Consider the following 26115-nt stretch of genomic DNA (forward strand, 5'->3'; position numbering starts at 1 on the left):
TAGGCTTTTAATAACCTGGGCCACATCTTCCGAACGTTTTGGTAGGTGGTTTTGGTAGCTCTGGGCTGCCACCGGCTTTATGCTGGCCAAGCGTAACATTGCCCGCAAATGGGCGGTCTCTGAGCCATTTACGATAATCTAATGGGAATGAGACATAGACTGGTGCATGCTGGCTGAACGAGCGGTTTTTATAATTAGGGGATGCCCCAAAAAGGGGGACAAGATATGGGGGAAATGGAATGTACAAAGCGGCAATATTTGCACCTCCACATCGGTACAAGGACAAGGAATGGAAACGTCAAGTCAGACGATGTCCCTTAGACGATGGGGAGGAGGGGATACATGAAGAGGTTGCGTGATGGATGTAAGTAATTGTTCATGATCTGTTGTGATGCATGGTCGTGTTGTTTATATCATTCTAATAAATGGCAATAAAAATATGTTTTTTTTCAAAAAGAGTAACTTTCAAAATTTTCAAACTGCTCACATAGGCCTACAAAGCTCTCCATAACACCGGACCCCAATACCTCAATGAAAGAATCTCCTTCCACGCCCCAATGAGAAAACTCCACTCCGCAGACCTAGCCCTTGCCAATGTCCCCCACATCCACAGAACCAGGACGGGGGCAGATCCTTCTCCTACATCGTGGCCAATATTCACTGTTTGACTTTAGAAATGAATGTAGTTATTATAACATAATTAAATTAGTTTAAAACAATTCTACACTTCACTTTAATGCACTGAGATTGTGCCTGGTGGCCCAGTAAGTAGATGGGAGGGCAATTTACTTTGCTTGCATCAGGAACCATGGCGCCATTGCTACGCCACTTATCCATGGGCGTTACAGCTGTGATCCAGAGCTGCAAGGCCCTTGAGGGTCCCATCCTCCCCTGAACCTCGCAACACTTGGTCACGGCTGGGAGGCCCAGGAGTAGAGGGCCCTCTGAAGGGCGTAGCTGTAAATAGTTTAACAAATGCAGTGGCACTGTTGCCTGCTGGGTTGTGGGTCAATATACCTAGATTGTGGATGGATTTTACTCTCCAGCCAGTTGTAAATGGGGGTGCAATTTACTTTGTGCGCAGCAGGGCCTCTGGCATCATTTCTGAAATACCGGCCACCCTCTCCTGGGTCTCACAGCCATGGTCCTGCGCTATGAGACCTAAGGGAGGGCGGCTCTCCCCTTTGCCTTGCAACACCCGACTTTTACATCAAGGTACAGGCAATTAGGTTCCCTCAGGGATGTGGCTATCAGAGAAAATAGGTTTCTAATGTTCTCAAATTGTTGCTGTAATTTGCTGTCTAACCAGTGAATGGGGAAAGGGGATGGCCTATTTTCCCTGTTTGCATCAGGGCCAGTACACCATAGCTACACCACTGGCCCCTCTATCACAGCCCTCGCTGCCATGATCTAGTTTTGCCTGGTGCAGAAGAGGCTCCCCTGGGCTTTACAGGCATGTCTAGCCCTGTGAGGCTCAGCGAATCAGGTAGGGAGGTTGCAGGATTGTCCCTTATCTTAGATGTTTGTTGTGCACTCTGCATTGAACTCCAGCAGCACACGAAATGTTCACTTTTTTTGCTCACCTCATTCGTGGAAAGCAACTTTGTTCTCAATCATAAACAATCAGGCTTTTGACCCTTCCACAGCATTAAGTCAGCTCTGATGACAGTTGTAGACATTTTTTGCTGGACAGTGGACAGTTTGCTGTGCAGCCCTGGTTTCTTTAGCTCTATCTGTCACTTTTGAAACCATGGCTTATGAAGTCCTAATCACTAGGCCTCGTGGGATTTGTGTCAGAGGCTTGACTCTGAATTGGCTTACTTGGAAGACATCCAAAAGATTTTCATCGACAAATTCCAGGTGTGATGCAAAAGTGGGAAAAATCATTGAATGTAGGTGAAACTCATAGGCATGGCTTGGAGCGTATGCCATTGAATCCTTTAGCCTACACATCAATGCATTCTTGTAGTATCACATATAGATTTGGGATGAAAAATCCCAGAATGCTAATCACTATTCGAAAACCCTAAATAATAAAGCTCTGTGTGTACAGCAGCACTCTACTGCCCCTCTCCTATGTTTAATCTAGGCTTAGTAACATTTCAAATAAAAAGGTCAATGTACTAGGGCTCAAATTTAGCTCAATAGGTTCCATTGCTTAATTGTACAGTGACTTGAGAGATGCCTTTAATGGAAGTCAAGCGATGTTCACCTGTGTGTTTGCTTTCATACCTTTCTTTTTGAAAACTTTTCTGTGCCTCTCTCCTTGTCTTGCACTGGGAATCTGGAAAAACATCTTTAAATTTACCTCCACACTGGTTCCCCCTTTAGGGTATTCTACATGCAGAGTACGTCTCATTAGGGCCTTCAAAAATACATCACTTCAACCTAATGGAACTCCACAGGCTCCCCTTTCCAGCCTGCACCACCTTCACAAACAGCTGCACTATCTACAAGGCCATTACAACTGGCATCACTGCCTACTTGGATGAAACGCTCGCCATCTTTGGTGGCTCTCCGCTCGCCTGTAGCCAGGCCTCCTTCAAACGGGAGAGGAAGTGCAGAAAAAAAAATAGGTAAAATAACTTCTCCATCTATGTACTGTGGACTTGGAAAGATATCCATACGGACGCCCCAACACAGCTTCAATCTAGGAAACAGATTACTCACCTCGTAGAGGACACCAGATCATGATGCAACAAAAGTCCACAAACCAGCTACCAGTACTAACACCTGCTGTCTGTGTTTTTACGTTTGACCCAATGCAGCTCGGAGATACATTTTGGTTAGATTTGGGATATCAAAGTAACACATATATCATAAAGTACTAATCTTAAAAAGTTTTTTACATTTGAGTAAAAATTAACCCTGGGCGTAGTAGGCGTAGTGGGGCTACGCAAAGCTACGTGAAGTGGGCGAGAAACTACGCCCACCCACACACTTCGCGTAGCCCCACTACGCGCCACCGGCCTCCCACCCGCCCTCCCTAAATACTTAAATTACCTTTTTTAAATGAATAAAAACCACTTACCTTGTCCGCTGCGTCCCCGGGGCTCCCTCTTGTAATCGTGCCGCTGTTTCGGATACTAATGCGCATGCGCGGCCGCCCGCGCATGCGCATTTCTCGCATCCGAAACGGTGGCGCGATTACAATAGGGAGCCCCGGGGATGCAGCGGACAAGGTAAGTGGTTTTTATACATTTTAAAAAGGTAATTTAAGTATTTAGGGAGGGCGGGAGGGAGGCCATGGCGGGCAACTTCGCTATGCCCACAGAGTGGGCGTAGTGTTGCCTGCTACGCCTACTTCGCAAAGGGCGAAGTAGGCAACACTACGCCCACTCCGTGGGCGTAGCAATGTACTTAGCCCAGGGTTAGTAAAAATATATGCTTTGGCAAGACCTGAGCCAAGCTTATACAATGTTTTTTCTTTTACCAAAGTTTTGAAATATATGTACTCATTCTATTAGAGTTGATATTTATGGTTTTATATTTTTGCTGAGGGCAGCAGTGTCAGCAACAGGAAAGTTATCGCTTCAGCTGTGCCAGAGGATTAATAGTCAATCGATCTTACTTCCCGTGATGTGACTTCCTGTGGTGTAACATAGTATTCAAATTGGGACCTCACATATTCTCTTTCTGGGGCTCCAAAAACCCTAGAACCTGCACTGCCCTCATGTACCTTCTACTCTTTCTCGCGCCAAATCTCGAACCCCCCTCCCACGTCACCTCGGGAAAGGTTGTGCGGCGAACATCATCCATCATCAAGGCAGCTTGTCCTTCTCAAATGGAAGGAGCCCCGAGTCTGCAGGGGCACCAAGGAGTGAATTTCGCCAATGGTACATTGTTCCCCCAAGCCTTAGCTTGCTTTACTTTCTTGGCAACCAATGGTCTTTCCATGCAGTCGACAGGTCCTGTGCTTTGTGGCATTTTTTGGTACAAATGTAGATTCACTGCCTAGGCAGCACTGGACTATGATACGCTACAAATGTAGAAGGCAGCTCAGCTGGCTGTCTGTCTGTAGACTGACGTGGAATTGGAGTAGAGAAGCCTGGCTTACCGCAGAAAAATACGACGTCAGTGTCCAAACCACTCTTCTGGCCAATGAGGGCGGGCTCAGATTAAACTAGCAAAACACAAGGCTTTTTTGATATTACATATCTAAATTACATTAAAAAAATCCTGTGGCACTGTAAATTAGAACTATTACAGGCAAATAAACGGGTGAGAAAGTGGAAGACAGGTAAGACGTTAGAGACTAGAAAGAGACATATTGGAGGAGAGAGACATGGGAAAAGAGACATAGGAGAGGAATATAGGGGCAGATTTACAAGCCCCTTGCATGACCTTTGTGCCGCCATTGCGTCACTTTTGTGATGCAGTAGCGGCTTAAATGTTGCTGCCCATTTACAACATCTAGGGAGACGCGTCAAGTTGTAAAGCCCTGCGTCACATTATACCGGCGTCAAGTATAATGTATGCAGGGTGGGCATTCCCACGCAGAAAGCCATGTAGAACTGACACAATGAAATCTACAAGATTTCACTGTGTCCCTCTACACCATAGGTCTTCAAACTGTGGGGCGCGTCCCCCTGGGGAGGCGTGGATGGGTTCCCAGGGGGGCGCAAACACCTCTGCAGATGCATGTAAATGAAGATGGCCTGGAAGTGCGGCGATCTTTAATTGCAGCATTTCCAGGCTTATTCCGGAGTACAGTGAGGGCAGGGGTCAGTAAATGTGCTGGCAGGGTCAAGGAGGTTGCCTAAAAAGAAATCTGGTGAGCGCGAGGAACAATGCACGCAGCGTGCCACTTATCAAGTCATCCCCGATGGCTCTGAGGCACACAGATTTTATAGCAGGCGTGTGCGGTGGTTCAGTCAAAGGCCTCTGCCCTGGTAACACTAATGCATACCATGATATGCATTGTATTTCCAGTTGAGGACCATATAGCAGTTACCAGCCTTGCAAGGTCTTGGGACAGAATGTTGAGCTATGTCAGTCAAGCTATGAATTCAGAAATGTGATAGACAGAAGCCCCCTCAATACAGGGTTCAGCCACCACTCAAACAGCAAAACAGCTCAAATGGGGATTATCGCTGGCGTCATGTATACAGAGAGGAGCCACGTGCAAGCGGGCGCTGCTGCATGGGAGTTTCTGTCAGGTGTTCGCATTTCATACACATGAGAACCAATGTAAGTACGTGTTTTGTGTTTTCACAGTAAAGGTCTGTCATTTGAAAAAGTTAAAGCTATTGGCATCATAAATTGCAATGTTTATTTACTTTTTGGGTCTGTAGTGGAGTGATTGTTTAAGGAACAAAGTGCATGTGATTCTATATTATTAGAATTAGTTGGTGCGTTTAGGATTTGGGATTGGAGGGCTATGAAGACAGGAAGAGGAAGAAGGTGGACAGAGGGTTTAGTGGAAAAAGATGAGGTGTGAGGTAGAATAGTAAGATGTACACTAGGAGAGCAACTGGAGAATAAATAAGCAAATGTGGGGAAAATGCAGATAGATATCCATGCTGCATACTCCAGTACATGTGTGTTTCTCAAAAGGAACAAATACAAGAAATCATCTTTAGTAGTCTACTGGCCTTAATGTTAGTTTCAATGTTCCCATGTTGTTAGTTTGCTTGTTAAAGTTGCAGACGTCAAAAGATGTTGTTTTCTTTTCCTTGTGGTTCTGTTTCAGTGGGAACACTTTGCTAATTTTTTATTATGTTCAGTGAATCGAGTGTTTCCTGTGTCTGTTATTGTGCACTAAGGAAAGTGATACATTTTCTCAAAAACACATATGGTGGACATATTCGTGACTTATTGTGGATAGTATTCATTGCATGTGGCAGCTAATTAGATCTTTGAGTATTTTAATTTTTTCTGAATGGTACTGAGGAGTGCCATTGTTTTGTTAGAGTACCAGTACCTACTGAGGCACAAGTATTGTAAATATGGTTTATTTAGCTCTGTGATTGATTGTTTGTGGAGGAGGGTGCCTGCCCTTGAACATAGCTATGTCCCTCCCGCTCCTCTAATCTATACATAAAGTTTTAGAGGGGGGCCCGACCTCAAAACATTTTGCTTAAGGGGGGCTCTGAGCAAAAAAGTTTGAAAACCTCTGCTCTACGCCTTCACTGCGTCAAACTCCTTACGCCTGCTCAGACCAGGAGTAAGGAATGGCGCAGGGCTTTTTGAATGGGACTCACCCATCTATTCTGGTGCGTTGCTGGAGTTGTGTCACTTTCGTGAGCAACTCCAGCAATGCGCCACTTTTCCGCCAACAGATGCGTCAGAATTTCTGACGCATCCTGTGCCATGGAGCACTGTATTGCAAATACAGTGCATCCATAGTGGCACAAGGACATTCAGCGCTGACGCAAGGAAACTAACACATCTATGCAGATGCGTCAGTTCCTTGTAAATCTGCCCCGTAGTGCCTAGATGAGACAGACAAGAAAGATGAGGCTACAGGTCAGGTGTCAGAGACAAAGGAGTAGAGAAGTAGGCAGTGGAAGAGGTGAGGTATGTTAGAGGAGAAACAGGACACAGGACAGAGTGAGTGGTGAGATATGGGGCTAGAGAGATCGAAGGCAAGGAAGTGGGGAGAGGCGTAGCCAGGGAAAGTTAGTGACAAAACTGGGAAAGAGTGTGGGAGCAAGATAGGAAAGAGACGCCTGGTAGAAAGTTGTCAAAGGGGAAAGAGAAGCACTGGGAATGAGCGGGTCGTTTGTGCCCCCTTTGAAGGGCATGGGGTCCCCAATGCATCATTCCGGAATAGGCATCTCTTTCCCTGCAGCTCTTCCTGGATACAAGCCAGTGTTGCTCCCAGCCCTGCAAACTTTTTACATTTTTGATTGCCCCCTGGCTCATTGTGGGATGATAGTTAAAACTCCATTCTCCACCGTGAAAGTGCTAGGAAGATGGGTGTTACACAATGGGGCATATTCTCAAGGATTTATCGCTGAGCTATCAGCACTTTATCACAGCCAAAGTGGCGATAAAGGTATCGCCCCATTCACAAGCTGGTGCTAACAGCCGATATCACCAGTTTACCTGCGATAGCAGCAGCGAAAAATAACGCCACAGATGACCACGGCAACTATCGCTAATGAGATGCACAGTAGGCGTTCCAGTGCAAAATTCCGCAACAACACCACTCCGCAACATTCTCAACGAACAGCCAGATCGGCGATAAGAACACAAAACAGGCGAAAAGGCGATTTAGCAGCAGGAAATTAACACCTGGTCTGACCTGGTGTAAAGTCGGACGACGACCTGCACCAGAAAAGGGAGCACAGCCAGGAGCCACACCGGAAGAACAACAGATGCCATGGAGCTACTGATCATGCAGCCCGGAGCCCCAAGAGGGCCACAACACCCACCACCACCACACCCACGAAATCATGAACAAAACAATACATCTGATGTCGCACAATCACAACATGTAACATACATGTGTGTTCAGAAAAAGGAGAATCATGCATTCAACTTAGAATTTCCAAATAATTTGTTTTATTCAGAATAAACACAAAACACCTATTCGGAAGAGTCATGGCGAGTCTTCTCTGTAAGTCTGCAAGACAAAATTCTAGATAAGAAGGTGAGTCATGCGCTCATCAAAGGACAGAGCATGGGAGAGCGAAAGATAGAGAGAGAGAGAGAAAGAGAGAGAGAGAGAAAGAAAGGGAGAGAAAGAGAGGAAGAGGGAGAGAGAGACAGTGGGAAAGAGAGAGAGTGAGAAAGAGAGAGAGGAAGACAGAGAGAGCGAGAAAGAGAGGGAGGGAGAGAGAAAGAGAGGGAGAGAAAGAGCAGGAGAGAGAGAGAGAGAGAAAGAAAGAGAGAGAGAGAGAGTGAAAGGAAGAGAGGGAGAGAGAGTGCTAACACTGCGGACCCAGGCCTCACTGCTCAACTGCTGCCACCAGTTTGTCTCCAACCACGTGCCGGTTTACACTGCAGTCCACCAGGTCCCTTATCTGAAACAGAGTCCAGATTCATCAATGGCAGTACATACAGTTGCAGTCGCTTGCTTGCCCCTGCGCACACAGGCTGCTGCACCTCAGCCCCTCCCACTGTCCAGCGGTGATTGCCCGCCCCTGCGCACCCAGGCCTCACTGCTTACCTTCCGCCACCGGTGTGTCTCCAAGAGAGCCCACCACATGCCGGTGCAAGCCCCAAGCCCTGGGCCCTCGACCTTGGCACCCTCCACATCGTGCATCCCAGGAGCGCGGGCCACCAGGTCACACATTTGATTCTGGGTCTTGATATTTCAATGGCAGAGATCATATCAGTGCACACGGCATCATCGCAGGCTGCACACCCACTCAGCTCCTGAGGTGCCACTAACTCTGTGACCCGCAAGGCAATGCCACGTGGCCGTAGGCCCGCACTGCCCGCTGGCTCAGGCCTACACTGCGGTCCAGCAGGGCTCACACAAATCCTCACCAGTCTGGACCGCCAGGATGCGCATCATTGCAGGCTGCACACCCGCTCAGCTCTTTAGGTGCCCATACCTCAGTGCACCGAAAGTCACCGTCCCGTGGCGGTGTGCCTGTACCGGCCTCAGCGTATCTGATGCCACCAAGTCTGTGCCCCGCAAGTCATAGACCCTTTATGATTGAGTCTCGTGGTGTGGACGCCATCATTTCACCTCCGGCACTGGGTAATGTGATGTGGCAGGGCTCTAGGCCCTCCTGCATAAATAATACCCACACAGATACGCCCAGATACAGAGTGGAAATGGCTCTTTTAATTGGCTGGGTCACATGTCCTGTGACTCCTGTGCTGGATGGGTGTGGTGTGGGTGTAAACCAGCCATGAGGGAGTGGCTGTAGCATGCTGACAACTAGACCTGTGATCAGCAGATCACTACCAGGAAGACCTGGGACATGTAGCTTTGTTGTCGTCCCCTGTGAGCCTAAGCAGAGTGGGCTGGGCTGAAGTATGCCAGTCCAGCGTAAGGGTGTGAACAATGACCCCGGGGCTCTGGGCGTGGTCCTCGTCTGGACAAGGAAGTAACTGATGCGTGTGTCCCTGTTGTAATGTCGGCACCACTCGGACCGCAATCTGCAATGTGTCACCCTGTGACCCAAGTTCCACAACATGAGCAACATGGGCGTAAGGGAGAATCACTGACCCTACATTCATCCATACTTCCACAATTGAAAGATCAGAGACATGACACATCTGTGTGAATATGAATGTTTAATGCACATCTAGTGGAGTGTTGTAGCTGGAGCAGTACAGGGACATGCAAACTCCACTTTACTTTGTTGGCCCGTGGATGGCAGCCAGAGTCCTTCAGGGAATGGCAATTTCTTCAAAAGAGGAAGGGTGCAGTCTGCAGTTGGAATGTTGTGTCATTGGTGACCAAACAAAATATGTCAGTCCATGTCTAGGTTCAAGTTCAGTGTTGCAGAGTGTATTGGGGCACAGTGGAAGGTGATGATGCAGAGGGCAGAAACAAGCAGAAACAGGCCATATGGCGGTGATGAATGCTACTGCGTCCTTCTGACTATGAAGGCAGATTCATCTGCATCTTCGTCCTATGCTGTTTCATGGGCCTCACATGTGGGTGGTGGTGTTCTGTCTCCAGCACTGTATAGCAGTGACACCTCAGGGGCCGGAGGTGGAATGTCTGCCACACTGTGTGTCACTGACACTTCAGGGGGCGGAGATGTGGATGGAGTGGTAGCAGCAACATGCATCAGCACTAGGCCTTGTGGCAGCAATGGTTCATTGGAGAGCATGGAGCGGACTGTGGGTGTCCGTTAGAGACTGAGTGGTCCCTGATGGGACTTAGACACCCATGTATGGCGTCTAGTTTGGCTGCCATGCGGTTAAACCCCACCTGCACCTGCTCTGCCAGCTTCTCCTGGCACCTCAACACACAGCGTTAGAAGGCCATGTGTTCTCTGTGGGGTCCTGGGAGGCAGCCATGGTGGTGGGATCTGCCGGCTGTGTGTTCTGTGCATGGGTGGGGTCTCTTCTTAGCAGCTGGGCTGCCCTGCTCCTGAAGGTGGGGTGCGGAGCCTCTCCATGGGCTGTTGGAGGGCATTGGAGTCAAAGATGTGGTGGTCCTCTACGTCATCAGAGAAGAGAGGTTTGGCCTGCTCTGCAGGAGGTGTTGGATTTCCCTCTGAAATGTGAAGGGGAGATGAATTTTAACATTGTGTTCACATGTATGTTGACGCATTGTACATGTTTACATGCAGAGTGCATGACAGTGTACATTGTGACTGTTTGGAAGGAGCTGCCTATTTGATGCGGGACGGTGGACATTTCCACAACATCACGGATGTGTGTTTGTACTTGTATATTCTCAATCACTTTTCCCTGCAATGCCAAATGTGATTGGCGAGTTTCTACACACAAGCGGCACCAGTTGTGTCCTCTGTTCTGTTGTGAACGTGTTGCGGTTTATACCACATCGTAGTCAATGTTGATGTGCTCTGCGTGTTATGTGTGTGTGCCGTTTTTTGGGGAAGTCGCCCTTGCAGCTCTGATTTTGCTGCACCATATCCCTTTCATGCTGTGTGCCTCTGACTTCTGTGCTTATACAGTGCAGATATGTTGCATACTTGGGTACATTGGTCTCTTGGTGGGAGTTTGGGGTCTGGGGCATGGTTTGTCCACAGATATGCTCTACTTAATGGTGCATGTGTGCCATTGTGCCCATCTCCCCCCGTCCCCCAGTCCCTGGTCGTTGCCCTGGTGCTGTTGTGTCTGGTCATGTTGAGCTGTCATGTTGAGCCGAACTCCTGCCACCATCTCCCCACTGATGACTTGGAACACCATTTCCTCCATCTCGTCCAAGTCCTCCTGTTGCGTTGGACTCCCTCCTCCAGTCTGCATTGCTGCCTTCCGGTTGTTGGCGAGTTTCTGCTTGGTTTTGCACATCACATCATTCCAGCGCCTCCTGAACTCTTCCATTGTCATCTTCAGCACTCCGACTGCATTCACCTTGTTCACGATGGACTGCCATATTCCATTTTTTTGTTGCCAATGACACAGTGGATGTGACGAACAGTAGTTGATGGTGCTCTACCACCTCCGTTATCAGGATCCAGTTTTCCTGCGGACTGAACCGCTTCTTCCTACTCTTCTTGTCCTTCCCCTTCCCTGACCCCGAGGTCACAGGCTGGTCCTCCAAGGGGCTTGTCGGGTTCTGGTTGTCCTCTGTACTCGCTCCCGCTACCTCCATTGTGCTTTGGTGTTTTTTGGCTTTTGTTTGTATTTTTTTTTCTACTTTTATAGTGATTTTTCCCGTATGCCACGTGGGAATTGCAGGCCTGTTGCAAGTTTTAGCAGATTTTTGTATCGCGATTGGCCTCATCACTACTATTTTCGCGTTTGTGTTTCACGTTTTTTCAGTGTCGCGTTAATTTTTATGCTGTCATTTGATGTGTTATAGTGAGACTATCGCATGGTATCGCCGTGTTTGGAATACAATGTTAACACAGCGTTATTTTCCCCCTAATAGACTAAGATGTGAAGAGCTGCGTTAAGCTAATTTTGTGGTAATTATCACACGTTCTTAAGAATATCCCCCAATGATTTTTAAAGAGTTAGTTGTGTGATCAGATGATGTGAGCAAGCACTAGCCTTACCGCCTCCTCCAAATGCTTTCACTGCGCTCCGCAGCATATTAACACTCAGCTCACCTGAGCCGGGGCTCTGCACTAGAGGCTAATAAAAAATGGACAGAACGTAAACCTGCAGGCACATGTGTATGCGGTGTGTAAATGCCTGTGTGCAGCCAAGCTCTGCACTTCCCTCTTGTCTCAGTAAAGACCTGCGCCTGGGATCTCTACTAGAGGCCCCTTTGTTTTGCTAATGGCTGTAATGGTCTTGAGCTGCAATTGAAATCAGTTTCTTTGTTGATTAAGGAGTAGCTGGTGCTAGCGACACAAAAATGAAAAACTTCTTGTGTCGGTTTCAATTAACTTTTGATACTATGGACAAGGAAAATCCACCTCCCCGCGAGATTTCCCAACGCGGGCGGTCACGGATGGTTGCGACAGTTAGCATAGACAAAACTGCTGCTGGGTCTTTTTCTTTCAAAAGCTTTTATTCGATTTGTACACACAAATCATACAAGCAAAAAGAAGTACATAGTTAAAATATTTAAAATCACCATATGAACACTTATAGGAAAAGATGGTACGACAATGTGCAAAAGGTTAGAGTGCAATAGTTCATAAGTAATCTTGTCTCTATAAGTCAACATACTATTATCAAATACAAGACATTCATAAATGAACAGACAGGAGATCAGTAGGGATTACTCAATAGGCCTTTCCTGGCATCTGTACATCAAATTTTTTAGATAATCATAATATACTGTGGACTTCTACAAATATGAATAATACCTTAATTACAGAATTTTGATATAAAATTTGAAAGCGTATATATACAGACAGGAATGTAAACAGCAATGGCAACATAAAACAATTCCTGGCAGCTGTATAACATAAGTACAGACAGGTAAGTATAAAATTATTATAGTACGATACTTTTCCTGGCAGCTGTACATTTCAAAATAAAAGTAGCCAGAAAAAAGCAAATCTCCTCGTTCTCTAATGAGGTTAGGAATATCAGTGCTGTTTCTGTAGTACGGATATTGTATTTAATAAAAATTGGCTTAAGGTATTTTAACCTGAAAAAATGAAAAAAATTACAGAAAAGTAAGAAATGGCAACTGCTCTGCCGGGAAATACTGTCACACGGACAGGGTATGTCTGAACTGGTTCTTGTGTTTGGAAAAGCAACCAGATGGTGAACAATACCCAATCTGACACGTGTTAAAACATACTGATGAGAGGGACGAGTCACATACGCAAGATAGGATTGGAATCCCGAAGTTAGATTTAAATCTTTATAAAATTTCACGGTAACAAGATTGCCAGAGATTTTATCTCGCTCTGCCTTTCGGAAGTTTAGGAACGTTGTCTTAATTTCTTTTTTTGAGATAGAAACAACCTCTTCAGGCTCACGAAACACATCAATATTAAACAGAAGGAGATACCAGCGGTGAATGTATCTCAACCACAGTATGCGTGAAGAGTGGTCCAAGCCTATACAATCAAGAATAATATCCTGAGTGAATCGAGTCTCTGGCTTAGCCCAAATAGAACGCCACAATAAAAGTGGCCGGACTGCTGCTAAGTCAGAAATGAACTCGATCCCGACTTCTTCATGGATCAGCTGGATGGAGGCAGAAGGGGGAACACATAACAACCTCCTTAAAAACTTATTTTCCTCCTTCTGCAGGGATATACCCTTGCTATGTCCCCACACCCCTGCCCCATACAGAGCAGAGGAGACACAGCATACATTGTATATGTTCATCATGTCTAAAATGCTTCGTGAGCCAAGTTTAGAGGCAAAACGAAAAATACTGCTAGTAGACCGCAGCATTTTTAGTCTGATGGAATCAAATTCCGAGGACCAGGACCCACAATTGTTGTATGTAATTCCTAGATAACAAAAGGACTTGACAGAAGTCAACTTTTCCTTATCCAGAAAAAAGGCATGCTTTACCTGCTTTGCTGCCTGACCGCATGACATTACATACGTCTTAGTTTTGTTCACACGAAGCCGCCTAACTTGAATAAACTGCATAAAATTATCGATTAGGCGCTGAAGGCCCATCTGTGTTCGGGATAAAAGAACAGCGTCATCCGCGTAAAGTAACAGCGGAACAGGTTTACCACCAATCAGGGGGGCATCTGCTGGGATGTCAACCAAAGAACGGTCGACGTCATTAATAAAGAGGGAAAATAAAAGCGGGGCCAAAACACATCCCTGGCGTATGCCCCGAGACACTTTAAAAAACGGGGTGCATTCACCAAGGGTGCCATAGCGGACTTTACAGGAGAGTTTTTCATAGAGTCTAGCCAAAAAATGAACTATTTCCCTTGGGGCCCCTGCATCAAGCAAAACCTCCCAAAGAATGTTATGGTTAACCAAATCAAAAGCGCTGCTCAAATCAGCAAAACATAAAAAGAGGTTGCCATTTTTAGCCACAGTATATTTATTGATTAAAAGGTCCAGATTTACACATTGGTCCAACGTGCCCAGGCCTTTCCGAAAGCCATATTGGACTCTAGTTAAGATGTTGAGATCAATTGCCCAGTCTTCCAGCCTCTTGAGCAAAATCCTACTCATCACCTTTACAGAGGCGTCTAATAATGAAATTGGACGGTAGTTAGAGGCCTCTGATTTATCACCTTTCTTATGTAAAGGAATAATGACCGATTGGCCCCAAGTGGATGGAAAATTAGTTTCTGCCGCGCAATTGAATATCCTCGCCAAGATGGGAGCCCATAAAGCCGTTTCATCTTTGTATAGATCCAGCGGGACCCCATCGGGGCCAGGGGCCTTGCCTCCTTTGCTTAAAGAAATTGCTTCATGGCTTTCTTCTAATGTTATTCCCAACGGGAGGGGTAGCCATGGAGTAGGCTCCGGTGATAGTGATTCAGAGGATAACCCTTCTGGATTAAATATTTTGGAAAAATGACTAACCCAATCGCTGCATGCCACATAAGAAGTTAGTTCTGGAACATTTTCTTTATTGAGAAACGGGCTGTTAATTGTTTCCCAATACAGTTTGCAGTTTTTAGTCTCGGCTGCTTCCTTCAACTTATCCCACGCCTCAGTCTGCAATACCCTTTTCCTAGTGTTAATTGCTAATTTATATCTAGTCCTAAAGTATTGTATATCCGTCTTGACGCGTGGTTTGGTGCCTAAAGCATTCTTTAGATCACGGAGGGCGACTATACAGGACTTATCAAACCACCCCTGCTTCGGACCACTATTAGCTAACGGGACCTTAGTAAAAATACCATCAATAATACTATTCATGGAGACAAAGTGAGCTATTAGGCGGCCAGAATCGCAATCATCATCCAGACAGGAACTAATTTGATTCTTACATTGAGTGAGAACCTCCTTCTGCTTAACCTTAGAATTTAATCCAGTCCATTTGATCCTTAGACCCTTTGGTCTAATAGGTACTAAATCGGTTGAACATTTTCCACCTGAAACTAATGAGGTACCATGCCCCAAGAGGGTAACACGAAGGCTGTTATGGTCACTGAGACTTTCTTCGTTTACATACAGATCAGTAAAGTCTCCACTGCTAGACAACAAAATATGATCTATAAATGATCCTGCATCTCTGCCTGTAAATGTAGGGCATGTTATTGCCCGGTTGTTTGTGTTGCAGTTTAACAGGGTCATATCTAGTGTAACTAGCATACTATTTAGTGTGGAACCATAACTGCAATGTTGGAAGTGAGGGGAATCCTCCCTCGCCCCCAGGACCCCCCAATGGCTACTCGTTGCTGCACCAAAGCCGCAGATGTTCCCGTTAGACAAATGGCAGGGCTGCAGGTTAAAATCCCCTGCCCAGACAACCTCGGCCTTTCTTTTCGAGATACCAAGGGCCTTGACAATTTCCCTTTCCAGAGGCAGTAAAATATCCCCTCTAGTAGCATCAAAAATATTGTTGTAGAAATTTACTACAACTAAGTCAATGTTCTTCCTGCACTCCACCCTTATAACTTGGCTGTGAGTCCCCACAGTCGTACTATATTTGACCGTACAATCACACAGCTTGGTGAATAAAAGCAACAAAAGGCCCCCCTTAGCCCTACCCGAGCTAGATTTGGTTGCTCTAAGACAGTAAGATGCGTACCCTTCGATATTAATAGGGTCCAGACACCAAGTTTCCTGCAGCAAAATTAGGTCCAATCCCTCCTCCAAAAAGCTGGTCCAGAAGGGTGTACCTAGTTTGCTGGCAAGGCCAGCAATGTTCCAGGAGACAAGAGAGAGTCCTGCTGGTTTACCAGAATCGCCAACAACAGACGACTCCGGCTGAATTGCTGGTAATAGGGCAGGACCATCTTCCTGGGAGATGGTATCTGGGCTTAGTCTGGGGCTGACAATAGCTGTACATGCATCAAGGCTACCCCTATTTTCTATGTGTGGGAGGGGTATTAGCGATGACACCATTAAGGGTTCGAGAAGTGCGGCTAAAGGTGTGACTGGAGAAGAACTCGCCATATCTAAATAGGACGTAGAGATTTTTGAATCCAGAGCTTCAGTAGGGCTGAGTCAATCTACCTCGTCTAACACAGCATATCTGTTTGGATGGGCGAATTGTGAAAACAGGTGATCTTGGGGAGGGGGCAAGTCCTGCCATGTTTGTTGCCACTGGTGTTTAACTGGTTGTAGTGGCTGAAAGGGTTGCTGCCACTGATGGGCAGGCTGAAGTAGGGGTGGTGGAAAATGGGGGGGGATGTTGCCAATGAGAATTAACATGGTGCAGGGGAAAAGATGGAGCATTTAATGGCTGCTGCTGAAAATTAACATAATGTGGAAGAAAAGGAGACGGGTGTAGTGGTTGCTGCCAATGTTTGGCAGCATGTTGCGGGGGGTACACAGATCCTCTATTACTTTGAAAGGTGGGACAAGGAGGGTTTGGTCTTGAAGACATCGGTAAAAAATAAGACAAAGGAAGTGGGTTAATTTGAGTCGCAGGACCACTATTGGGTGCATTACATATATAGCTAGCTGCCCCTATATCCCTAAAATTAACTGTAATTACGTCCCCTGCTATTGTTTTCTTGCTTCTGCCCACCCAGTCCCCTCTACGCACGGTAAGAATTTCACCGTTCATGTTGTTAGGTAGAGGTTTATGTAAGTGGAGCCATTGAGCACATTTATTTCTAAGCTCAGTGAAAGTTTCTTTTACTCCCTCCTTCAACGGGGGGACTGCTGTCAACACAACCACAAAAGGGGAAACCTCTGGTGGTAGATTAATTGACCTAAAACGTGCCTGCTTTGGCTTAGGACCTTCAGGTTTATTCGTAGGAAGAGATACTGAAGGTGTATTAGATTTCCCTACAACATCTTTTACTAAAATAGTGGTGGTATTATTATCAACAACAGGGTGTTGGTGAGTCAAAACAGGAGCCCTCACCTTCGGAGTGGGTATAGTTGTGGATTGGACAGAGTTGTTCCCTGTTTGCAACAGATGGGATATAACTGGGTTCCCAGGGGCTACAGTTACTTGGACGTTGTTTAATACATCTTTAGGGGGCTGGATATACGATGAACATTTAGGGGCTACTTCTGTAATCCCTTGTAGCTGATCAGGCCCTTGCCCATTCGTTTTGTGTGGCCATTTAGAATGTATTAAAGATGTAAGCCTGTCCAATTTAGAAATTAAAGGCTTGATTTGTGCTACTAATGTGGCTTCAAGATCTAATTTTAACTCTGATACCATGTTTTGCACCCAGCAAGGAATACCCGTTGTCATTTGTGGAGTAGGGGAAATCAGATTGTGATTCCTAACTGAGGCTTTTACTTTATTTTTACCCTTAGATATAGCCTTTGGGAGATTGGAAGCCCTTCCCCGAGGAACTTTAGGTACAGGAGCTGTTTCCACATCATTACACCCACTCAGACTCGGCGCCGCTTTGCCAGGTGACTGACAGGCTTCTAGATCTGGTGTAGCCTCCAGGTCAACAAAAGACGGGTCTGAGTCTGATGGGGCAACCGATAAATCAACAGTATTTGGTACAGTCGAAGCACTATTAGTGGGCATGGTTAGGGGTAGGGAACAATTATTCGAAGACTGCAAAGCGGGAGATTTAACATTTGCCAGAGAAGCCAAGGAGGAACGCTTAGCATTTGCAAGGTCCATGGAGACTCTCTTTTCCAATAAAACAATACTTTGGTCAATAGTCTCATGTACACGGGAAATAAAAAGATCTATAGGTCCAGTCACCTGTGCTACCGCCGTAGCTTTTTTCGCGCAACTCCTGGTTCTATTGCGCATGGTCGACATCTTAGACGTTAATGATGATTGAGGGTGAAAAGGCAGGGGTTCAGGGCCAGGGCCGTCCTCTGCCGTCCTTGAACGGCCTTAAACGGCCCGCTCTTTGCCCGGTCTTCGCCCCGGTGATCGCCCCGCGCGCGTCCCGCGTGCGCGTTGGGGCTGCACAGATTTTATTAGATGAGCAAGAGAGGTGGAGAGGGCGGGAAGAGGAACAGCTGCGGCCGATCAGCGCCGCGCTGCATGCTGGTCCTCGCAGTCCCGCCTCGAGGAGAAGGGTTGGTTTTTTGCTCTTCTCAGATTGCGTTGGTGCTCCTGTGCACGGATAGAGTCTTGCCTTCGAGCGGCTCCCGCGGAGCGGGGGCCGCGAGGCGTGAAGGTTTAGCTGGCGCTGGGCACAAAGATGAAATGTGGAGCAAGAGGCAGGCAGCACTCACGTCGTCGTCCCAAAAGGTAGAACCCACACTCCTGTCACACCGCTTGATTTTTAACGGTGGAGGGGGCGGGAAGAGGACCAGCTGCGGCCGATCAGCGCCGCGCTGCACGCTGGTCCTCGCAGTCCCGCCTCGAGGAGAAGGGTTGGTTTTTTGCTCTTCTCAGATCGCGTTGGTGCTCCTGTGCACGGATAGAGTCTTGCCTTCGAGCGGCACCCGCGGAGCGGGGGCCGCGAGGCGTGAAGGTTTAGCTGGCGCTGGGCACAAAGATGAAATGTGGAGCAAGAGGCAGGCAGCACTCACGTCGTCGTCCCAAAAGGTAGAACCCACACTCCTGTCACACCGCTTGATTTTTAACGGTGGAGGGGGCGGGAAGAGGACCAGCTGCGGCCGATCAGCGCCGCGCTGCACGCTGGTCCTCGCAGTCCCGCCTCGAGGAGAAGGGTTGGTTTTTTGCTCTTCTCAGATCGCGTTGGTGCTCCTGTGCACGGATAGAGTCTTGCCTTCGAGCGGCACCCGCGGAGCGGGGGCCGCGAGGCGTGAAGGTTTAGCTGGCGCTGGGCACAAAGATGAAATGTGGAGCAAGAGGCAGGCAGCACTCACGTCGTCGTCCCAAAAGGTAGAACCCACACTCCTGTCACACCGCTTGATTTTTAACGGTGGAGGGGGCGGGAAGAGGACCAGCTGCGGCCGATCAGCGCCGCGCTGCACGCTGGTCCTCGCAGTCCCGCCTCGAGGAGAAGGGTTGGTTTTTTGCTCTTCTCAGATCGCGTTGGTGCTCCTGTGCACGGATAGAGTCTTGCCTTCAAGCGGCACCCGCGGAGCGGGGGCCGCGAGGCGTGAAGGTTTAGCTGGCGCTGGGCACAAAGATGAAATGTGGAGCAAGAGGCAGGCAGCACTCACGTCGTCGTCCCAAAAGGTAGAACCCACACTCCTGTCACACCGCTTGATTTTTAACGGTGGAGGGGGCGGGAAGAGGACCAGCTGCGGCCGATCAGCGCCGCGCTGCACGCTGGTCCTCGCAGTCCCGCCTCGAGGAGAAGGGTTGGTTTTTTGCTCTTCTCAGATCGCGTTGGTGCTCCTGTGCACGGATAGAGTCTTGCCTTCGAGCGGCACCCGCGGAGCGGGGGCCGCGAGGCGTGAAGGTTTAGCTGGCGCTGGGCACAAAGATGAAATGTGGAGCAAGAGGCAGGCAGCACTCACGTCGTCGTCCCAAAAGGTAGACCCTGCTGCTGGGTCAAAAATGTACTCGAGCGGCAAGAAAAGAAGCAGCACCCTCTTGTGCTGCGCATGATGTTGTTCGTGTTGATTTTACAGCACAGGACAAACACCCTGCGCTGAAATTCAGCGTGAACGCATTACCAAACGCACTATGCTGCTTGCGTAACTCCATATAGCGCTGCAGAGTTTTTTCATTACTTCATGGAGTTCCGTGTAGTGGAACTCTGCGAACTCTGCCCAGGCCTACTATAGACGCGGCCCTAGATTGACAAGGATGTGTAACTCTGAGGCAGCACCAAAAACTAATATGTGTATTTACTAATGTAGCTCCATCAATAATTAATCGCAAAACTCTGTATTTGGTGTTAAACAGAAGAGAGGAGATGCCCAGGCAGTGGCTTACATCCACTGTGTGAATCCAGGAAACCTGACTTCTCCGCTTTACCAAATGGTGTGTTCCACAGTAATTACTTTGCTTTTCTTCTTCTTTAACTGATACTCACATTTGAGACAACTTTGAAAATATCAGTTCAGGCTGTGCACAGTCTTTTATTCGGTTTAAATGACTATAAAGTTGATCCATGTATAATAATAATAATGCTCATAATTTTGGCCACACAACAACTGACTTTCCTCTCGGTGCATGAGTGGAATTGTCAAGTCAGAGTGGCTGGTTGTCTATAAATGTCTATGTATCTTTCTATGTTAATCTTTAGAAACTATAAGCCTCACAAAAAAATGATGCAGCGTCACAAGCTATTTTGCTGCGCCAAGCTGTGTCATTTTAAAAACACAGGGATGTGTTTAATTAACAACAATAAAACACACTTGTGTGCTTTCCCCTGCGCTGGCGCACAATTGGCTGCCATGCGTAAGCGCAGGCAGCCTTGCATCATGTTGCAAGCGTGCCTACTTTGCGGGTATGATTGTTTTTGTGCAGGAAGGTCTTCCTTGATGGCACTTTCCTCTTTCTATGGATGCTGCAGAATGCAGAATGCAGCACGAAAAGAAAGAGAAGCAAACGAGGAGAAATAAAAGTATTTCTCCTTGTTGCGCCACTCCTACCCCTCCCCTGGCGTGGCCTTAGGTTCTGACGCATTCCAAGATTTACAAAACTTTGTAAATCCTGGACTGGAACACCCACAGCAACACATATGGAACGCCCATTTCACTCAGAGTAATGAGTGAAAGGTACCCATGTTTATAAGGCCAGGAAAGGACGTGCAGTGTGACTTTACGTGGTCTTGTAAATATGGGCAGGCACACAGTGCATCAAAAAATGCGACGCACCAGCGGCACAATGGCCTTGTAATTGAAGCCCATAGACTTCTGATAAGTGTCACTGAATTTATAAAATTAAAACACCGTCTGATGTTAAAGAAATCCACACGGCGTGTGTTGTGCAGTTTACATACAAAATACTTTGATGGCTCAGCTCGGCTCGTGCTTTGACCCTTGGCTCAGCACTCCTCATCAATTTGGAGGCTTGAAAACCTCTGCATGCACACAGCTTCACATCCTGCATTTATGCATAGACTATATGGGGAAATGAGCCTGCATATATGCGTAGATTTAAAGGAAGAAGACTTCACATATAGACATTTTAGAAACAGCAGCCTGCACATACATGTATGCATGAAAGGGCCCAGGCAGACATAGTGGGGTGCATTTATCAGTCATTAAGAACGTGCATTGGCTACACAGGGCTAAAGAGTGAGGTGCCCCTTGCTGTTAATTTTTTATCACTGAAGCAGGAGATGGGGGGCCATTTCAAAAGACAATATGAGCTGGAGGAACAGATATCAAAAAGTAATTACACCAGAGTACATTTAATTGCTCTAGTACATAGGGGCCAATGACATCCATGATACGCTGCAGTTGATTGCACTCCTGCATCACCATGCTGGTTCTGCACACACAGGCTCATTTTTTTTAGAAAGTCGCGCAGTCTGTGTGACAGGGAAGGGGCAGGAATATCCCATACTTAAGGCAATACGCTGCATTCCTACCTTTTCCCCAGCCCTGTTGCGCTTTTGGCTGCCTAGCTCCATCGCAGGCACCCTTGCACCATGTGGTAAGGATGCCTGTGTTGCATACTGCATTGTTTTGGCGCAGGCAGGGGCTAATTCCTGCACAAAAACAATCCTGGGAGGCATATTTCTTTTTCCAAGTGTGTTGCAGAATGCAGCACACATTGAAAGAAGAAGAAACAAGGAGAAATAGAGATATTTGTCCTTGTTATGCCTTCCCTGGGAAGGTGTAGGATTTTGGCACAATCCCAGGTTTACAAGTTGTTGTAAATCTGGGAGAGAATCTAAAACCAGGGGAGATGCAAGGGAACACCCACGCAACGCCCATGGAATGCCTTCCCAGGGTAGAGTAACGCAATGCAGCGATTTGCACTGCGTTGCATTACGTCAGATATTTGGAGCGACGCAATCTGGCTTTATGTGGCATCAAAAATGTGACTTAGAGGTTAGCGTCATGCACGTACCATGCTGCATGGTGCAAACACAATGCCCCACAGTTCTCCAAAGACCTTCAATGCCTGCCCTTCAGAAAGTGCTTGTATGTATTCAGCGCATTTTAAAGTATTACAGGCTCACGGAGAATTCCTGCCACTCATTCCTTTTAGCCCTGACTGTTGCCCGCATCCAGCTCTGTCAATGCACCTCCATTGTGGCCCAGAGCAGCACACCGCCTGCTCTTCCAGGAAGGAGTCCTTGGAGCATTGTTCTTAGATCTGTCCTTGAATCCTCTTGCCAGGTTCCTCTCGAGCGAGCTCTCGCCTGCCTTTATCTCCCAAGGACGCATTCCTCATCTTGTAGGCAAGGATGAAGGTCATTCCATCTGCGTGAGCAATGAAAACAAACAAGGCCTCGGCTCCTCTAACAAAGAGCTTTCCTGCTCTCTGCACCTCACACTTTTAATGCAGAGCCCGCCTTGAAGACGGGGGGCTCTCTCTGCCCCACTATGCGAGAAGGATCACTGGGGCTCCTGGAGGGCACAGCTGAGCTCGGCCTGGCCCTAAGCCTCCTGCCCTCGTATCAATTCTTAATGCCCAAGGTCACATAGCTGGTGCGTTTCTCCTGCCTCGCATCTGGTGCACGGCGAGGGCTCTAATCGTTTTCCACTTAGAGCTGAAGCCAGCAGGGCTGTAGCAGGTTGTCCTGAAAGTGTATAATTCAAGCTCTGCTTCAATCTTTGCAACCAAACCCAGCAACACGGATTGAATAGCAACTAAACCCGGCGGCGGGGAGAGCGCAAGTGCTGCAGGGCCTCAAACCGCCTAGGATAACAAGCATTGGCAAAGGCAGTAGGTAGGTCTGGCCAATGAGAGTTATTGGCTTTGGCAAAGAGTTTTAGCCATGCTCTACACCTACAGCAACATGTCTGATGCGTAGCATGGCTAGAAATAATCATACAACCGCCCTATGACGTGGGCAGTGCTATTCCGATTTTTAAAATTTTAAATAGTGGGAGCCGGTTGGGGTACAAGGAGCCAAACCGGAGTGAGGGTGGGAGGAAGGTACTCGACTGGGGGAAGAGGAAACGCACGAGACAATCGGGACACACATGGACAACAAGAGGTGGGCGAAGAGACTTGACAAGTACACAGACAACACAAAGAGGGTCGGAGGGGCTGGGGAGGCAAACAGACAACGGATGTGTATGGGAGGAGCTGGGGAGGCAAGCTGACCAGGGAGGTCTTGTGGAAGGTAATGGAGTTGCAAGGTAGGTGGGGGGCTCGGGCAGTAAGCTGACAACAGGGGGCAGGCGGGAGAGGCAGCAGTTGCAAGCTAACAATGAAGTGCGGGTGGGAAGTGCTGGGGCAGGAAACTGACAACAGAGGGCCAGCGGGCGGGGAGGGTGAGGCAAGCTGACAACGGTGGCTGGTAGGGATAGGAAAACACATGGATAATGGAGGATGGGAGGGAGGGGCTGAGGAAGCAAATGAACAAGGGATGGTTGAGAAGAAAGAAGAACAAGGCATGGTGGGCTCGGAGGAAGCAAGTACAGCCACTATGAAGCAATCAAATTAGAGTTACAGTAAAGCCAACCAATGGTAAGTAATGGGTGGGCTCTAATCCCATTGTAAGCTCTCAACTCCCTCGAAGCCACTTCTTATGAATCGTCCTTCACCAAATCTTTCTCTGGGTACACTCCCTTAGACTCCCTTATTCTTACTAAGCATTGTCAATGCCGCCCTCACTCAAGGCATCTTCCCAGAGGCCAGATCCTCCCACTTCTAATGAAACAAACCTTGATGACCCCAAGAACTAATGTTTGCTTGCAAGATAATTGAAATAGCAATTTCTGTTTAACTCCAAGATCACATTAATGCTAAGAATCTCTTGCATGATTCCGGTCCTTGCGCAAGGTCAGATTGGGACTGAAAACAGGCCCAGACACCATAATAAAAGTGGCCCCCATTAGGAAATCTGATATCAGAAAATGTGGCTCAAATTTACAAATAGAGCAGTTTTGAATGTGTAAAGACAAGTTGTGTAGGTGTTTTGCAAAGTATGGGATACTGCATGCATTTATGCTTGCTACAGGCAATGTTTGTGGCAATATCAGCGAAAATAGCAGCAAAAACCGACCCACCAGACCATAAAACAGGTCCACAAACCTAAAACAAAGGCTTAGGCAATGAGCTATGAATCCAGTCCCTCTGGCACTACCTGATTGCCTAATGCCAGTCCGGCATTGTCCTTGCTTTGATGTCTTCTGTGTGAATCGCTCCACAACTACGGCTCTCCATGACGTCTGGGTTTCTTTCACAATGGCTATTGACTTTAGCACCTGAAAAAGATCAAAGGAAACGGCATTTTATCATCAGACTTCTGCATCATTTATAATGGTAAGAACTCGTGTGCAGCATCCAAACTCTCCTTCTAAGAATGCTTCCAGTTTCTAATGAATCTTGCAGGCTCAGGCACCTCAAGGATTCGTACCTTATTTCGACGTGCCCTGCCTTCGTAGTCTTTTAGTTGTGCCTCTAGGAGTTCACTTCTGATGTGTAAATCCTTGACTTGCTGTTTCAGGCTGGATGTTTCCATTGTAGGGTAGTGAGTAGGCCCTTCTACTTCCTTGACTCTGGTATCCATGTTGCTTAGGTCGGCTCTGACCAGGGTGCGGTCCAAGGAGATTGAGTCAAATCTTGCTTCCAGCAATGTCCGTACATTGGCCGCCATTATATCTTGGAGGGTAGGCTCTGAGTGTTCTGCAGAAGCTTGGCTCTGTGATTGGGTTGAGGTTATTGATTTTCCTTGTGAATTTGCACCTTTCTGCCATGTATAGTTATCTAATTTTGTTTGGAGAGCAGCACGTTTACTCTTACCGCCCTACATTTTGCTAGGTTGGCCGGAATTGCATATAGGGAGTCAGATTCCTCCTGGTGGTCCCCGCTGCCTGCTTTTGGGCTGGTTGCCCTATTCGGCCTGTTGGGTCTCCCATGCATGGCTCCCTTTCTGCTGCCTCTATTTCCATGCTGGTGTAATTGCGAATTATGTCCTGCATGGTCTGCGCTGTGAGTGCCTTGGAGTGTACCTCTAGTAAGCTACCGATGTGGCCATGTGGCTCAGTTAACCCTCTCTAGTGTATATTCTCCATTGTTACAATTCCCCAGGTGTGAGCTTCGATTTCTGCGTATGGGATTCTTGCTGTGTTCAATTAATGCCTTCTTGGGCACTTCCTTACTCACCCCGGGCCTTAATTGGTTGGTTCTCGGGTCCTATCTCTACCTGCTCACCTGTTGCCGGTTGTTTTCGTTCCACACATATTGTATCCAGTGTTTTAAAAGGGGGACAATAGTGCAGGTACTCATTCAAATATGGCGAGTGGGCGGGGCTAGGGGCGGGGCTTAGGGCACCACTTATCGATACTTATTGACTTCGAAACCACTTGCAGCACATACCAAAACACGAGAAATTTCTTTCAATAAACAAAGCAGGTTTGTTTACTCATTACACACAAGGAAAGCCAAACACAGCGATATTTTAAGGTTTCCTTGTTTTGTAATGTGTGCAACATCAATACTGTTAATTGCTGTTGCTTGGCACAATTCTATATATTCTCGACTGACACAAATAAACAAGCAGACATGCATATACGAAGCATTCCGCACATTTAATTTAATATAACTTCTAATATAGCGTCTCTATTCTCCCCCCCCCCTTTTCTCTTGTTTTTGTCGCACACAAAAACAATCACAGGCAAGCACACAGGCAAGCAGACAAACATAAACAACCAGTTAGTTAACAAAAGAATCAGGTGGGAGTAAAGTTATTCGAACCTGGTTACCTCCCACCCACGGCTTTCTTAATTATGCTGTCACCACCGGGCTACCTCGATGTCTGTGTTTGCAACACAGCATGATGGTAAATGTAAATGTAAATGTAGTATACTTGTAAAGCACACAGCTGCCCCAGCAACGGGGCGTCCAGGCGCTGTATAACGCTGTGGAACCCTTCCTGGCTCTCCCTGTGAGATGCCCCTCCTGGGCACACCCAAGTTGAAGCCAGGCATCCCAGTGTTGTTGGGGCCGTTGTGGAGATTAAGCAAGCTATTGCCCAGAGTTGCAGCGTGGGACCCATGATAAGAGTAGGCGCCGAGGTG

This window comes from Lissotriton vulgaris, chromosome 2_2, assembly GCF_964263255.1.
Source record: "Lissotriton vulgaris chromosome 2_2, aLisVul1.2, whole genome shotgun sequence".
Taxonomy (NCBI): Eukaryota; Metazoa; Chordata; class Amphibia; order Caudata; family Salamandridae; genus Lissotriton; species Lissotriton vulgaris.